General features: G+C 50.2%; 1 long non-coding RNA gene across 1 annotated transcript in view; it reads right to left on the minus strand.

Moving 5' to 3' along the window:
• Positions 1 to 1,659: 1,659 nt before the first annotated feature.
• LOC141050896 (uncharacterized) overlaps positions 1,660 to 15,351 on the minus strand; it is a 46,550-nt gene continuing 32,858 nt past the window's right edge. Inside the window, exon 2 of the long non-coding RNA XR_012220554.1 lies at positions 1,660 to 2,182. This is a non-coding gene — a long non-coding RNA (uncharacterized lncRNA). The remainder of the gene's footprint in view (positions 2,183 to 15,351) is intronic.

The raw sequence follows: 15,351 nt of genomic DNA on the forward strand, positions 1-15,351 counted from the left end.
AGCTGGCAGACTGGGAGGACACTGGGGGACACACGGACAGAGCAGGGCTAGGCAGGGAAGAGGAGGCACCGGAACAGGGACAGAGGCAGAACCAACGGAAGACAGGAATGAACGGAAAGTGTAAACTACAGAGAACTGTAGCGGCCAGAAAGGTGCAGGGTTAGCACACGATCACCAGGCGCCCTCCACATAGAGAGGACGCCTGAAATATCCTGGAGGCAGGAAGTACGTCCTCCAGCCCCGCCCCTCAGCGACGCCCCCCACCAGAGGAAGACAGCGGGAGGGCACGCGCCCGTGACCTAAGGCCGGCGCGTGTGCCCGCAGCAGGGCGGAACACAGAGCGGGTGTGCACGTGGCCGTGCAGGTGAGGAGACGCTGCGGCGGGTGCCGCCGCTTAAGGGGCATCGGCGGTCATGGCCGCCGATGTCACATACTCTTTTACCTCTGACCCTTATAACAGGCTGTGATTACAATGATTTCTGAAACAGGGGCATGTGTCCTATATACTTATATGGAAAATAATCGATTTTCGTGAGCAATCACCTCATTGACTTCTCCTGTGTATTATTTTTAATAAAGTTTATGGAAATCCTCACACCCCATGCCTATGGGTCATATATTATAATGAATCTTACTCTGTATATTACCCGATATATTTTTGTAACGCTATTTACTCCCTGATACGCTGTATGCCTATTTTATTGCCCCATGGTTGTATTGTTGCCTGCATGTTTTTATAGTCACTACTTTTTCTACATGGTGATTTGTCAATTTTTGAGTTTTCTTGTTGGTATAATCTTAATCAAATATGTTGTGTAATTTTTTGGCGAAAACAAGAGCTAGAATCTACTTGATGTCACATCCATATATTGTATTTTAGGGATTTACACTCCCAGTGTCCTTCATTCTCTAATTGTATATTTTGGAGAGTAACCCGAATTTAGGAACATGGTTCTTTTGTTATTCCGAATTTCCAGCTATATATATTTAATTGGATCAAGCATAGTGGGTGCTCAAGCGCCATGCTCATGTCCCCACTCCGCATGTTTTGCGGCTGAAAACGCACCTAAAAAATGCATCTCAGGCAAATATCATAAATATTTTTTTTTAAATGATGTGAGGTCTCCCTTTTTTTGGTAACCAGCCAATGTAAAGCAGGCAGCTCGCAGGCTGATAATATGAGCCCTCAGTTGCCTGTGTTGCCTTAGCTGGTTTTAAAAAATGATGAGGACCCTCACATCATTTAAAATTATTTATTTAGTTCCCAGCAGAGATCTTGGAGTTAGAGATGCATCCAGGCGTCTTCCACATGGTGTTCCCATTCCATTTGAGCACAGTTTTCAGCCATTTTTCAGTGATTTTCCTACCCCACCAGCTCTCATGTTAGGAACTTTCCGAAAAATGCTTGAGTTTCTCATTGACTTCCATTATACTCGATATTCGAGTCAAGCCAGCAATTATTTTCTAAGAGGATAATAATTTCCGCTACTTCAGATTTCTTTTCTATGGCTCTATTGTATGCATTATAAATACAGACATTGCATTAGGAGACACATAATTACCACCCTTGTATTTCTGTATACCTTCATAGTCATGGATCATAAATGAGAACATATACAAATACCTGAGTTTAAAATAAAGATATAAGGACACAGATCATTGATTTTAAACATATTTTATTAATTAAAATCTCTACCCCTACCCAAAGCCAGTGATCCAGAAGAAGGCAAAAAACCTGGTCACATTCAGCCAATGTGTTACAGGGAAAAATTCCTTCTTAACCCCGGGAAAAGGCGATCAGTTCGAGAACCCTGGACCAAGGCTATACTACAACTAACTAACTGACATGTATAGAGCAATGATACTCAATATTGAGACTCGTTTCCGGATAGCAGATCTTCTTTGTCCAGGTAACACGCCTCATCTTTCTTTGTCAGATCAGACCCTGGAGCTCACAGCCTGACTACGTTCATCTCCCCTGTAAAAAAAAGAACACTACCCCCCTACAAACACTACCCCTTAATATACAGACATATGATATAACTGTCCTATCAGGACCCTATACAGTTGGAAAACAAATAATATGTACAGTATGCACAGACACATTAAATGATTAATACTACACAATCGCATTGATCGCTTTAGATTCTTCAGTCTTCCTTCCAGGATCCAGATTCTCTCCCTAGAAGGAAAAAAACATGAGTGGAAATATCAGTATAAAACCTGTAGAAAAGCATAAAGTGCCAGGTGTCCACTTCCCTTTTACTACGAATTTTAAGTTTTGATGTAGGTAATTAAAAATGGTGTAATAAATATGAGTTGAAAAAAAAATTGCGTCAAATGCCTTTATATATAAGTAACATAAATAGTCAAATAAAATAGTAAAATAATATAAAGTATATAAATAAATATATTTCCCCCAATGTATGTACACCAACCTCTCTCCCATGTAGGGGCATAATGGTAGACTTTTTGCCCCAATAATCTTAAATTAAAGTGACAGAACCATCACTAACAATCTGTGCCAGCCACTGCCATCTTTGTGCTGACCTTTCTGATGTCCCCATGTTTTCTGCATAGAACTTTCAGTGTCCAATATTCCGCTGTGTGACCTCACAAAGAACCTTCATCACCCAAGTCTAGAGATTCTACCAGCAAGGACTGAAGAAATCCAGCACCTTACAGCCACAATCTGTAGACGTTGAGGGTCCATGTTGGCGCTAAGTTCACTAAGAAATCCCTGTAAGGTTTGTTATTTACCTGTATCATCAATCCTGTATCCTCCGCTCTCCTCGTCTTCATCTTCTGAAATGAGCCTTTGCCCCCTGAACACCAGTTTATATAGACCCACAGTCACTGTGACATCATGCTGTGAGGTAACAATGGCCTCCTGTATTTGATGATGTCACAAATGACCATGAGTGATATCTCCACAGGTGTTAATTAATATTGATAACAAGTAGTAATAATATGGCAGATCACATTGGTCAGCATCAAGGCTGGAGGAGTCGGGCGAGTAAGGGTACCGTTACACTTAGCGATGCACCAGCGATCCCGACAACGACATGGATCGCTGGTGCATCGCTAAGTGGTCGCTAGTGAGCTGCCACACAGGCAGATCTCACCAGCGACATAGCAGGGGTCAGGGGTCGCTACTTACCTGTCAGACGTGGCGATCCCGACGCCCTCCCGCCCGCATCCATGCGTCACTCGTCGGCGCCACAGGAAGCCAACAGCAGGAAGCGCCCGACGAGAAATGGTCCAAGACGTTTTCGCGCGAACAGCGATGAGCAGCGGGGGAGCCGGTTGGAGGTAAGTATCACATGTAGCGATATCGCTAACAATATCGCTGCTACGTCACAAAATCGTTGACATTACAGCGATATTGCTAGTGATATCGCTATGTGTAACGGGCCCTTAAGGGAAAGTTCCCAAAAGTAAAATGCATTTAAAACAAGAACGTTGAGTGTTTCTTTGCTGGTAATACATCTAACAATACACAAATGACAAAAGAGTAGGAGTCATTGTCTGTGAGAGAAACCATTCCCATTCTTTCACATTTTCACACATTTTGTAGTTGCATGAACTGTGGATATTCCAGGTTTTGTGAAACTACAACTTACATCATTCTCAGCGGGATTTGGATGTTTTGCCCCCAGCAGTTCGCCCCGGGTACATTTCGCACCCGCACATTTCGTCCCCAGCATTTGGCCCCCAGGATGTTTTGCCGCCGCACATTTCACCCCTGCACATATTGCCCTCAGCAATCCCCTAGCAGTTTGCCCCCGGATGTTTCGTCCCTAGCAGTTCGCCCCGGATGTTTCGCCCCCAGCAGTTTGCCCCCTGCAGTACAGGGAGAACTGATGTTGGGGAAACCTAGAGAAGTAACCAGGCTAGTACTGGGTCAGCAACCTAAATAGAGCCACATGGGACCAGAATGGGCGGGTGAAGACTGATAAGAACCAGGGAGAGTCAGGCCTGTATCTTACTGAGTCTGAGTTCCCCCCCCGGAGCATGAGTCCATGAGTGAGAAGAAGATGTTTCACTAAGGAATGGTGCCTCGAAAGGCTGAAGGTGGAATGGTCATATTTGACTCCTTCTAAAGTTTAATAGCAGAGTTCCAAGTATGATACCCTCCACATTGGAAGAACTGGCAGAAAAAAAATTTTGTTTTTTAAGAAGTACAAACTCAGGTCTGCACCATATTGAGGAGCCCACAACCCTCCAGGTATCAGTCCCTAGGCCCGCCCCATATACATGAAACCCTAAGGCTGTGTGCCCACGTTGCGTTTTTTAAGCATTTCGCTGCATTTGTGCCGCTGTGGAAATGCTTAAAAAATGCTAACAAAACGCAATCCCATGTAATCCTATGGGATTCCGCAGTTGCTGTGCCAATGCTGTGGATTTTTCCTCTGCGGATCTGCATAGCGGAAAAATCCGCAGCATGTCCATTAATTTTGCGGAATCGCGGCAATTCCGCCGCCATAGGATTGCATTGAAATGCTCACTTTACGCATGTGGCTATGCCCAGCATGTGTAATGTGAGCGCTTCATGTGCGGATGGTACCCAGGGTCTGGAGGAGAGGAGACTCTCCTCCATGCCCTGGGTACCATATTCCTGTAAAAAATACTTTAGAATTAAAATAAAAAATAGGGATATACTTACTCTGTGTCGGCCCCCGGAATCCTCCCGGCCCTCAGCGGCGCTGCCAACAACTTCCGTTACCTGGGATGCATTTTGCGAATGACCTCTGATAACGTAGCGGTCGCGTTTGTTATTTTCATGCAGTTACATCACTATCACCTTTTTATCTTTATATACTGTGACAGGGTCACTGGCATAGTGTATGAGGGGAGTTATGCATAGCTCCCATGCGTCTCGATTCCCGCGGGACAGTCCCATTTTCGACACCTCCCTCCCGCTCTGGACGCTATTTTTCCCACATTGCACTGAGCCGCTACACCCCCCCATCCACCGACGCCATCCTCACCCTCCCATATAGACCCACCGCAGAGCCTGCAATGATGTGGCTGGGCTGTGTGTTCTGTTTGTACAGGACCTGTGAGAGGGGAGGAGTCAGGGGTCACATGATCAGGGGCCTCGTGTCTGTCTGCACTCTGCAGGACTCTGCTGTGCTGTTGTCATGGTTTTGGATGAGGTAAAGTTTGTGTGGGGTCAGGAGGGGTTTACAGTGTGGATGTAGCAGACCCGTGTGTGTTCGGGGTGTACGGAGAGGAGCCACGCATGTACGAGGTGGACGGAGCAGAGCTGTGTGTGTATGAGGTGTACGGAGCGGAGCTGTGTGTGTACGAGGTGTACAGAGCGGAGCCGTGTGTGAATGAGGTGTACGGAGCGGAGCCACGTGTGTACGAGGTGTACGGAGTGGAGCTGCGCGTGTACGAGGTGTGGGGAGCTGAGCCGCGCATGTACGGGGCGTATGGAGCAGAGCCGCATGTGTACAGAGCAGAGCCACACATGTACAAGGTGTACGGAGCGGATCCGCGCGTGTACGAGGTGTACGGAGCGGTGTCGTGTGTACTTGGTGTACGGAGCGGAGCCGCGTGTGTATAGGGTATGCAGAGCTGTGTGTGTACGGAATGGAGCCATATGTGTACTGGATGTACGGAGCGGAGGCAAGTGTGTACGAGGCATACAAAGTGGGCTTTTCCCATGGACACAGGAGTACACGGCAGAGCCCCGAGGAGTACTTTAAAACTTGCACATGACGTTCCACCGGAAGTGATGTGCTGGAAGCTGACCAGAAATGAGGTAATTTCATGAGGAGATTGTGACGGAACCAGGAATGCTTCAGATCCATCACCATGTCCTCCTCCGACAGCGCGGATCGCCTTGGAATCAGGGATGCCGGCCATGTGAGCGGATCATGATATTTCCTGCATCAGGAGGCTCAGGTGGGCATTACAATGGGAGTCGGACTGCTATAGTATCTTTATAGAATCTTTCTTTCTTTCTCTGTTCTTTCTATCTCTGTTTCTTTCTCATTCTCTGTTCTGTCTTTCCCTCTCTTTTTCTTTCTCTCTCACTGTTATTTCTTTCTCTCTCTAATCTTTCTTTCCCCTCTTTCTTTCTTTCTCTTTGTTCTTTCTTTCTCTCTGTTCTTTCTTTCTTTTCCCTCTATCTCTCTGCTCATTCTTTCTTTCCCCTCTTTCTTTCTCTCTGTTCTTTCTTTCTTTCATTTTTTTCTCTTTCTTTCTTTCTCTTTCTTTCTCTCTCTGTTCTTTTTTTCCCCTCTTTCTTTTTCTCTTTCTTTCTTTTTCTTTCTCTGTCTATTCTTTCTTTCTTTCCCTTCTTTCGCACTCCCTCTGATCTTTTTTTATGTCCCCTCTTTCTTTCTCTCTCTGTTCTTTCTTTCCCCTTTCTTTCACTCTCTCTTTCTTTCTATCTGTTCACTCTCTCTGTTCTTTCTTTCCCCTCTTTCTTTCCCTCCTGTTCTTTCTTTCTCTCTCTGTTCTTTTTTCCCCTTTCTTTCTTTCTTTTTTCTTTCCCCTCTTTCGTTCCCTCCTGTTCTTTCTTTCTCTCTCTGTTCTTTTTTTCTGTCCCCTCTTTCTTTTTCTCTGTGTTCTTTCTTTCTTTTTCTTTCTTTATCTCTGTTCTTTCTTTATTTCCCTTCTTTATTTTTCTCTGTTCTTTATTTCTTTCCCCTTTCTTTCTCTCTCTGTTCTTTCTTTCCCCCTCTGTTCTTTCTTTCCCCCTCTGTTCTTTCTTTCCCTTCTTTCTTTCTCTCTCTGCTCTTTCTTCTTTCTCTCTCTGTTCTTTCTTTCTCGCTCTCCTTTCTTTCTCTATTTTCTTTTTTCTCTCTGTTTTCTTTCTTTCTTTTCCTTAGTACCAGTCAGTGTGCCCACAGTACCAGCCACTGTGCCCATAATGCCAGCCACTATGCCCCCAGTACCAGTCAGTGTGATCAGCAGTGCTAAATGGGTGTGGTTGGGCATGGACATGGGTGTGACTAGTCACAAAATGGGTGTGGTTGGGGCGTGGCCTAAAATGTGCAGCTGCGTGCACCGCAGCCTTTGTCCCTCTTTCCCTTCTTCAAAAGTTGGGAGGTATGTAGTTATGTGTCACTGCACATAATGGCGTCAGTGATGTGAAACCCGGAGATGTTTCCTCCAGCACACTATGTGTTGAGAGTGTTAAGCTAAAGTTGTATACATTGGCTGGTTTTATGCGGGTACCCATAGAGTGGGTGGGGGTGCTCACTATATCTCCTCCTATATCATCACATGGCTGGGTTAAATAGCTGGACAAGAGAGTGAGTGGGTGTTGCGTCTTGGGACAGGAGGAACTCCGACGTGGCTCCAGGAGGAGCTGAAGATGTTGTGTGCTACCTGCAGGTGAATCCTGCAGGGAAAGAACTCTTTTGGACTGTATCTTTGTTTTGCTTTACGGTTATGCCAGGGAGGCTCTGTTTATTTTGCTGAACCCTGCCAAGGTTTTATTATTATTATTATTATTTATTTATATAGCACCATTGATTCCATGGTGCTGTACATAAGAAGGGGTTACATACAAATTACAGGTATCACTTACAGTAATCAAACTTACAATGACAGACTGATACAGAGGGGAGAGGACCCTGCCCTTTCAGGCTTACTGTAAGGTACACCTGGGGTGGACCCGCTAGACCGTGGCAACGAACCTCCCGGGGGCGAGCTGACCAGGTGGACCACCCCCTATACAGGGAGCGTTTGGGGCAAGCCCGCGGGTAACTATTACCACGGCAGCTGGTACCCTGGAGAGTAACGACAGACAGACAACTAGAGCCGGGTTGGGGTACAGGACTGACGGTACCGGCTTGGAGACACAGGACAGGCGGGCATGGCTGGGAGACACAGGACAGGCGGGCACGGCTGGGAGACACAGGACAGGCGGGCACGGCTGGGAGACACAGGACAGGCGGGCACGGCTGGGAGACACAGGACAGGCGGGCACGGCTGGGAGACACAGGACAGGCGGGCACGGCTTGGAGACACAGGACCTAGGAGAGAGGAAAAATGGAGAGGTGAACGAGCCACGGATGGACAGGACGCGATAGCGTGCATAGAGGGCGGCCAGAATCACTAGGGAAAAGCAGTGATACTCAGGCACCGCAGGCAGGAAGAGGCGGCCAGATATAGGGGCTAGTAGGAGGACTTCCGGGTCGTGTCCTAAGGTGGAGGAGGAGCAGGCGCGCGTCCTCAGGAGGAGGAGGAGGAGCGCGCGTGCCCAGGCACAGTATGTGCGCACGCCCGCCGAGCAGGAGGGGCGGGAGCGTGCACCCGGCGCGGTCCGGAAGACCGGACGAAGGGGACCGCCGGACAGAGAAGAGGAGCCAGGGAGGACCGAGGACGGCGGCGCAGAGGGAAGCAGGATGCCGGAGGAAGGGTAAGCTGCGGCCGGGAGGAGGCAGAGAGGGGAGCGCGCGGCAGCCGCCGCGTGACAGTACCCCCCTCCTTACGCGCCCCCCTCCGCAGTCCGGAAAAGAATTTGGCCAAGATTCGAGGGGCCTGGATGTTCTCTTGGGGCTCCCAGGACCTCTCCTCGGGACCAAAGCCCTTCCAATCAACCAAGAAAAAGGTTCTCCCCTTTTGCTTCCTCATGGCCAAAATATCTTTAACCTCAAATACATCGTCTGCGGAGACAGGCGGAGGTGAGTGAGGAGCTTTAGAAAGGAAACGATTGAAGACGACTGGTTTTAGTAAGGACACATGAAAGGCATTAGGGATACGGAGAGAGGCAGGAAGCCGTAGTTTATAGGAGACATCGTTAATACGGGACAAGATCTCAAAAGGTCCAATATAACGGGGACCCAGTTTATGGGAAGGGACCTTGAGGCGAATAAACTTGGAGGCCAGCCAAACTTTATCACCAGGGTGATATGGCGGAGCATCCAGGCGTCTTTTGTCGGCGTGTCTCTTAACTCTGTTACGTACCAACTCGAGAGCGGCCTTGGTCTCCTGCCAGATCCTGGAGAATTCCCCGGTCAGAAGGTCGGCCGCCGGTACACCCGAGGCAGGAGGAACCGGTAGAGGTACACCAGGATGTTGCCCATAGACGATAAAGAAAGGGGACTTGCCTGAAGACTCGCTGGCGTGGTTATTATAGGCGAACTCAGCCCACGGGAGAAGTTCAGCCCAGTCGTTCTGGTGGACATTGGAAAAATGCCGAAGGTAGTTCACCAAGCACTGATTTGTCCGTTCAGCCTGACCGTTGGACTGGGGGTGGTAAGATGAGGAGAAGTCGAGAGTGACATCCATTGATCTGCATAGGGCTCTCCAGAAGCGAGAGGTAAATTGGACTCCTCTGTCAGAAACAATATGTTGGGGCAGTCCATGAAGACGGAAGATGTGCTGAACAAAGATCTTCGCCAAGGCTGGAGCTGCTGGTAAGCCGGAAAGGGGAACGAAGTGTGCCATCTTAGAAAACCTATCAACCACCACTAGGACGACTGTACAGTTGGCAGAGTGGGGTAGGTCCGTAATAAAGTCCATGGCAATGTGTTGCCAGGGGGACGAGGGTATAGGAAGCGGGTGTAGAAGCCCAGAAGGTAACTGCCTAGGCACCTTGATCTTGGCACAGGAGAGACAGGAGGCGAGGAAATCCCGGACATCCTGGGGAAGAGTCGGCCACCAGTAGTAGCGGGATACCAGGTGAAGTGTCTTCTTAATCCCGAGATGGCCAGCCAGCTTGGAAGCGTGTCCCCAGTGAAGGATTCGTCCTCGGTCCTTCTCCGGCACAAAAGTCTTGCCAGGTGGAGGTGAGAGAAGAGAAAGTGATGCCACCGTGATGAACCGGGATGGATCCAAGATATGCGTGGGTTCTTCTTCGACATCTGAGGGAAGGAAGGATCTGGACAAGGCGTCAGCTTTGAGGTTCTTGTTGCCTGGGCGAAAATGTAGATCAAAATCGAATTGAGCGAAGAACAGAGACCACCTGGCCTGGCGTGGGTTGAGTCTCTGCGCAGACCGAAGATAAGCTAGATTCTTATGATCTGTGAAGATTGTGAAGGGATGTGCGGCGCCCTCCAATAAGTATCTCCACTCTTCTAGAGCTAACTTGATGGCCAGCAGTTCTCGGTCCCCTATGGAATAATTCCGCTCTGGGGTGGAAAAGGACTTGGAAAAGAAGCCGCATGTGACGAGTTTACCGGAAGAAGATTTTTGAGACAAAACCGCTCCGGCTCCAGTTGCTGATGCATCCACTTCGAGGACGAACGGTTTGTTGGCCTCAGGACGATGGAGTACGGAAGCCGTGGTAAAAGCTCGTTTTAGAGATAGGAAGGCCTCCTCTGCTTCAGGGGTCCAGACGTGCGGGTTGGCTCCTTTACGAATCAAAGATGAGATAGAGCCGGCCAATGAGGAAAAATGAGGGATGAACTGCCGATAATAATTTGCGAAGCCGAGAAATCGCTGAACGGCTTTCACCCCTTGGGGACGTGGCCAGTTGAGCACGGCAGACACCTTCGCCGGATCCATACGCAGGCCGAGGTCGGAGATGATATATCCCAAAAATGGAAGGGAGGACTGTTCAAAGACGCACTTCTCCAATTTGGCGTACAGGCGATTCTCCCTCAATCGGAACAGCACTCGGCGGACATCTCTTCTGTGGGTGGACAGATCGGGAGAGAAGATCAGGATATCGTCAAGGTATACAACCACACTGGAGTACAGAAGGTCTCGGAAGATGTCGTTCACGAATTCTTGAAAAACTGCGGGAGCGTTGCACAACCCGAAGGGCATGACGAGGTACTCGTAGTGTCCATCCCTGGTGTTGAAGGCGGTCTTCCATTCATCTCCGGAGCGAATACGGATGAGATTATAGGCTCCACGGAGATCCAATTTAGAGAAGATTCGCGCACCTCGCAGCCGGTCGAACAGCTCGGGGATGAGAGGCAGAGGATATCTGTTCTTGATGGTAATCTGGTTAAGACCTCGATAGTCAATACAGGGGCGGAGAGACCCGTCCTTTTTCTTAACAAAAAAGAAGCCAGCCCCAGCGGGAGAAGAAGACTTTCGGATGAAGCCTTTGGCCAAATTCTCTTGTACATATTCAGACATGGCCTGGGACTCGAGTGGACTCAAGGGATAGATTCGCCCCCGGGGCGGAGTCGAGCCGGGAACAAGCTCGATGGGGCAATCATATTGCCGGTGCGGTGGAAGAGCCTCTGCCTCTTTCTTATCAAAGACATCTGAAAAAGCCCAATAGACCGAGGGCAAATCCGCAGGACCCGAGACCGGAGACGAGCATTTGAGGGGTTGTACTGGACGAAGACATCTAGTCTGGCAAACGCAGCCCCAGCGAAGGATGTCTCCGGTCCGCCAATCTAGGACAGGTTCATGCATCCTCAACCACGGAAGGCCCAGGAGCAAGGTGTGGGAAAGAGATGGCAGCACGAAGAAGGTTATTCTCTCACGGTGCAGGACCCCGATCTGTAATTCCAGCTCTTCAGTGACCAACGTTACGGTCTCGCGCAAGGGAATCCCGTCGACTGAGGCTAACTGCCGGGGAACCTCCAAGGACCTAACAGGTATCCCCAATCTCTTCACCGCCTCAAGTTGGATGAAATTACCAGCAGCCCCTGAGTCAATATAGGCTAGCTCCGAGAAACGTTTGGATCCCTGGATAAACAAAACAGGAAGGGTCAAAGGTAGAGAGGTGTCGAAGGCACCTAGGGAGGCCTCTCTTACCTGTCCTAGGCGGAGGAGTTTCCCGGCCTCACAGGGCAGGAACTTAGAAGGTGGGAGGCACTGCCACAATAGAGACAGAGACCATGAGTGAGTCTCTCCTGGCGGCGTAGCTCTGCGGGCCTGAGTCGGTCAACCTGCATGGGTTCAGGGGCTGACGCCGAGGTGGAAGGCCGGGCGCGGGGAGGACTGCGCCTCGGAGGAGAGAACCGAGTGGGTCTTCTCTCCCTGACGGCCTCGCGGGAACGCTCGCGGAAACGCAGGTCAATTCGCGTTGCCAGCGAGATGAGATCCTCCAAAGAAGTAGGTGTATCCCTGCCTGCCAACTCATCTTTGATTCGGGGCGACAAGCCACGCCAAAAAGCCCCTACTAAAGCCTCATTGTTCCATCCTAGTTCAGAAGACAACGTACGGAACTGGATGGCGTACTGTCCCACAGAGAGAGCACCCTGGCGAAGGCAGAATAAGGACTCGGTAGCGGAGACCAGACGCCCGGGCTCATCAAAGACCTTGCGGAATGTCTCCAAGAAGGTTGCGAGCTGGGAGACTATCGGGTCATCTCGCTCCCACAAAGGATTCACCCAAGCCAATGCCTCACCCTCTAAGTGGGAAATCATAAAGGCCACCTTGGCCCGGTCGGAGGGATACTGCAGGGGTGCCAGCTCGAAGTGCAACTGACACTGGTTAATGAACCCCCGACAGAGCTTGGGATCCCCACTATAGCGTGGGGGTTTAGCCAAGCGGGGCGAGGACTGGGAAGCCGCAGGCACAGGAACGGCGGCCGCCGTCTGTAGAGCTAGAAGGCGGTTATCTACAGAAGCTATGTAGTTTAAAATATGGGCCTGGGTGTCGCGCTGCTGAGCAAGCTCCTGCTGTAAGCCGGAGATTTGGGAGGCAATCCCCGGATCGGAGGTTTGCAGAGATGAAAGTCTGGACTCCATAGACTTGAGGAACGACATGATCCTCGCCTGATTCTCACGAAGGAACAAAAGTTCCTTTTGGGTCGGGGTCGGGGTACCAGCGGAATCCATGGCCTGAGTATTCTGTAAGGTACACCTGGGGTGGACCCGCTAGACCGTGGCAACGAACCTCCCGGGGGCGAGCTGACCAGGTGGACCACCCCCTATACAGGGAGCGTTTGGGGCAAGCCCGCGGGTAACTATTACCACGGCAGCTGGTACCCTGGAGAGTAACGACAGACAGACAACTAGAGCCGGGTTGGGGGTACAGGACTGACGGTACCGGCTTGGAGACACAGGACAGGCGGGCACGGCTGGGAGACACAGGACAGGCGGGCACGGCTGGGAGACACAGGACAGGCGGGCACGGCTGGGAGACACAGGACAGGCGGGCACGGCTGGGAGACACAGGACAGGCGGGCACGGCTTGGAGACACAGGACCTAGGAGAGAGGAAAAATGGAGAGGTGAACGAGCCACGGATGGACAGGACGCGATAGCGTGCATAGAGGGCGGCCAGAATCACTAGGGAAAAGCAGTGATACTCAGGCACCGCAGGCAGGAAGAGGCGGCCAGATATAGGGGCTAGTAGGAGGACTTCCGGGTCGTGTTCTAAGGTGGAGGAGGAGCAGGCGCGCGTCCTCAGGAGGAGGAGGAGGAGCGCGCGTGCCCAGGCACAGTATGTGCGCACGCCCGCCGAGCAGGAGGGGCGGGAGCGTGCACCCGGCGCGGTCCGGAAGACCGGACGAAGGGGACCGCCGGACAGAGAAGAGGAGCCAGGGAGGACCGAGGACGGCGGCGCAGAGGGAAGCAGGATGCCGGAGGAAGGGTAAGCTGCGGCCGGGAGGAGGCAGAGAGGGGAGCGCGCGGCAGCCGCCGCGTGACACTTACATGCTACAGGATGGTGGGGAAGGAGACAGTAGGTTGGCAGGTTGCAGCAGTTCCGGTGTTGGTTGAGGTGATATCTCCAGTAATGGTGAGGAGGTAGCAGGGTCATTGCAGGCTGTAGGCTTTCTTGAAGAGGTGGGTTTTCAGGTTCTGTCTGAAGGATCCGAATGTGGTTGATAGTCGGACATGTTGGGGCAAAGAATTCCAGAGGATGGGGGCTATTCGGGAGAAGTCTTGGAGGCGGTTGGGTGAGGAGCGAATAAGTGTGGAGAGAAGGAGGTCTTGGGATGACCGTAGATTACGTGAGGGAAGGTATCGGGAGATTAGTTTTATGCTGTTCATAATAAAGCAAGCAGGTGATCTACTACCAAAACCATTCCTGTGTCTACCTTATGAAGCAGCTGAGTGTGTCAACCCCTCACAATACCTTTTAATAAAGATAAAAAGAGTCGTCTAATTTACCGTATGTATCTTTTGTTGTTGATATGTTGTGGAAAAAGCATATATAGTATAGTCACTTACCAATACAGTATAGGGAAGATCTGTCCTGATGGCTTCATTTGCATACTGTAGCCCCTTTGTTAAATGACCTAAAGGGTATGTGTTACCAGATTTTTGCTACCTACCCTGAGAGCAGCATGGTGTAGAGACCCTGATTCCAGCGATGTGTCACTTACTTGGCTGCTTGGTGTACTTTTTATAAAATTATTGTTTTATAATCGGGACATTTTCACCAGCGGACTAGTAAATGTGCGGCCATGTCCCACCCCGCCATCACTGTTTGGCAGCTTTCTGCCTATGCACAGTGAGCAGCACCCGCTAGAGCTGGGGGTACTTGGTCCGGGCCGGTCAGTTCTCCAGGGGATGTCACGGCAGCATTGGCCCGGTCCCTGGCCCTGGGCTTGCAATAAAATAAATATGAGAAATTTTAGAGGGGATTTAATGTGACGCCACCAGTGGTGTTCGGCAATAAGAATATGGCCGATGCTGCGATTCAGATCCACTGGGGCCGTGTCCGCGTTGCTGTAGGGACCGGTGCAGCGTCTGGGGTTGCAACCACGGGTCGTCTTTCTGGCCTTGCATCCACTGACCTGGGAGCCACACGCCCCCATGTGCACCTTTTTACATTGAGGGCGTACCACTCCCTTTCACCCACATGCCGGGTGAAGGTGACTAGGTCTCCCGGGTATAAGTCACGATCTGGGTACCCCTCCAGGAGATGTGACTCAACATCCCACTGGGTGACAAATAGTTCAGAGACCATCCCAGGCTCTTTGATGAACCCCTTATATGTATATCCCCTAAATTGATACTTTATTAGTTAAAAACCAGAAATGTGGTAAGCACACCAAAGAAAGAAAAAAAAAAACCCGTGACAAGAAATGTAAAAAAGTGTTCAAACAAGGACCACACTAAGGTGACACCTAGGAATCCCTGATATATACCTGAGCTTAAGTCTGCCTGGCCGCGGAGGTTGGCACCCTAGGGGGAACGTTATGGCGCCCCCGCTCAACGATGGCTATCCCTAGGGGCCCTGATGTACCCTACAGCCACTGGTGGTCCCCTCTACCCGATAATCAAGGGGACCCCTATTTCTAGACAGAGACCAATCTGCTCTATAGAGGGCCCTGTGCCCCAAAGAAAGAGGTTAAAAATAGAACACACATGGCATCAGGTGGTATAATTGGATACTTAATTGCATTGCAGTGCCCCACATAAGATATCAACAGTGAGACATCATGCACAAAATAATGGGATTCAAGACTGGACACTTTAAGTAGATTCAGTGATGCCACGATCTCACATGCACAAGATCTCTTAAT

This window comes from Dendrobates tinctorius, unplaced genomic scaffold (assembly GCF_039654945.1).
Source record: "Dendrobates tinctorius isolate UK_male_01 unplaced genomic scaffold, ASM3965494v1 ptg000154l, whole genome shotgun sequence".
Taxonomy (NCBI): Eukaryota; Metazoa; Chordata; class Amphibia; order Anura; family Dendrobatidae; genus Dendrobates; species Dendrobates tinctorius.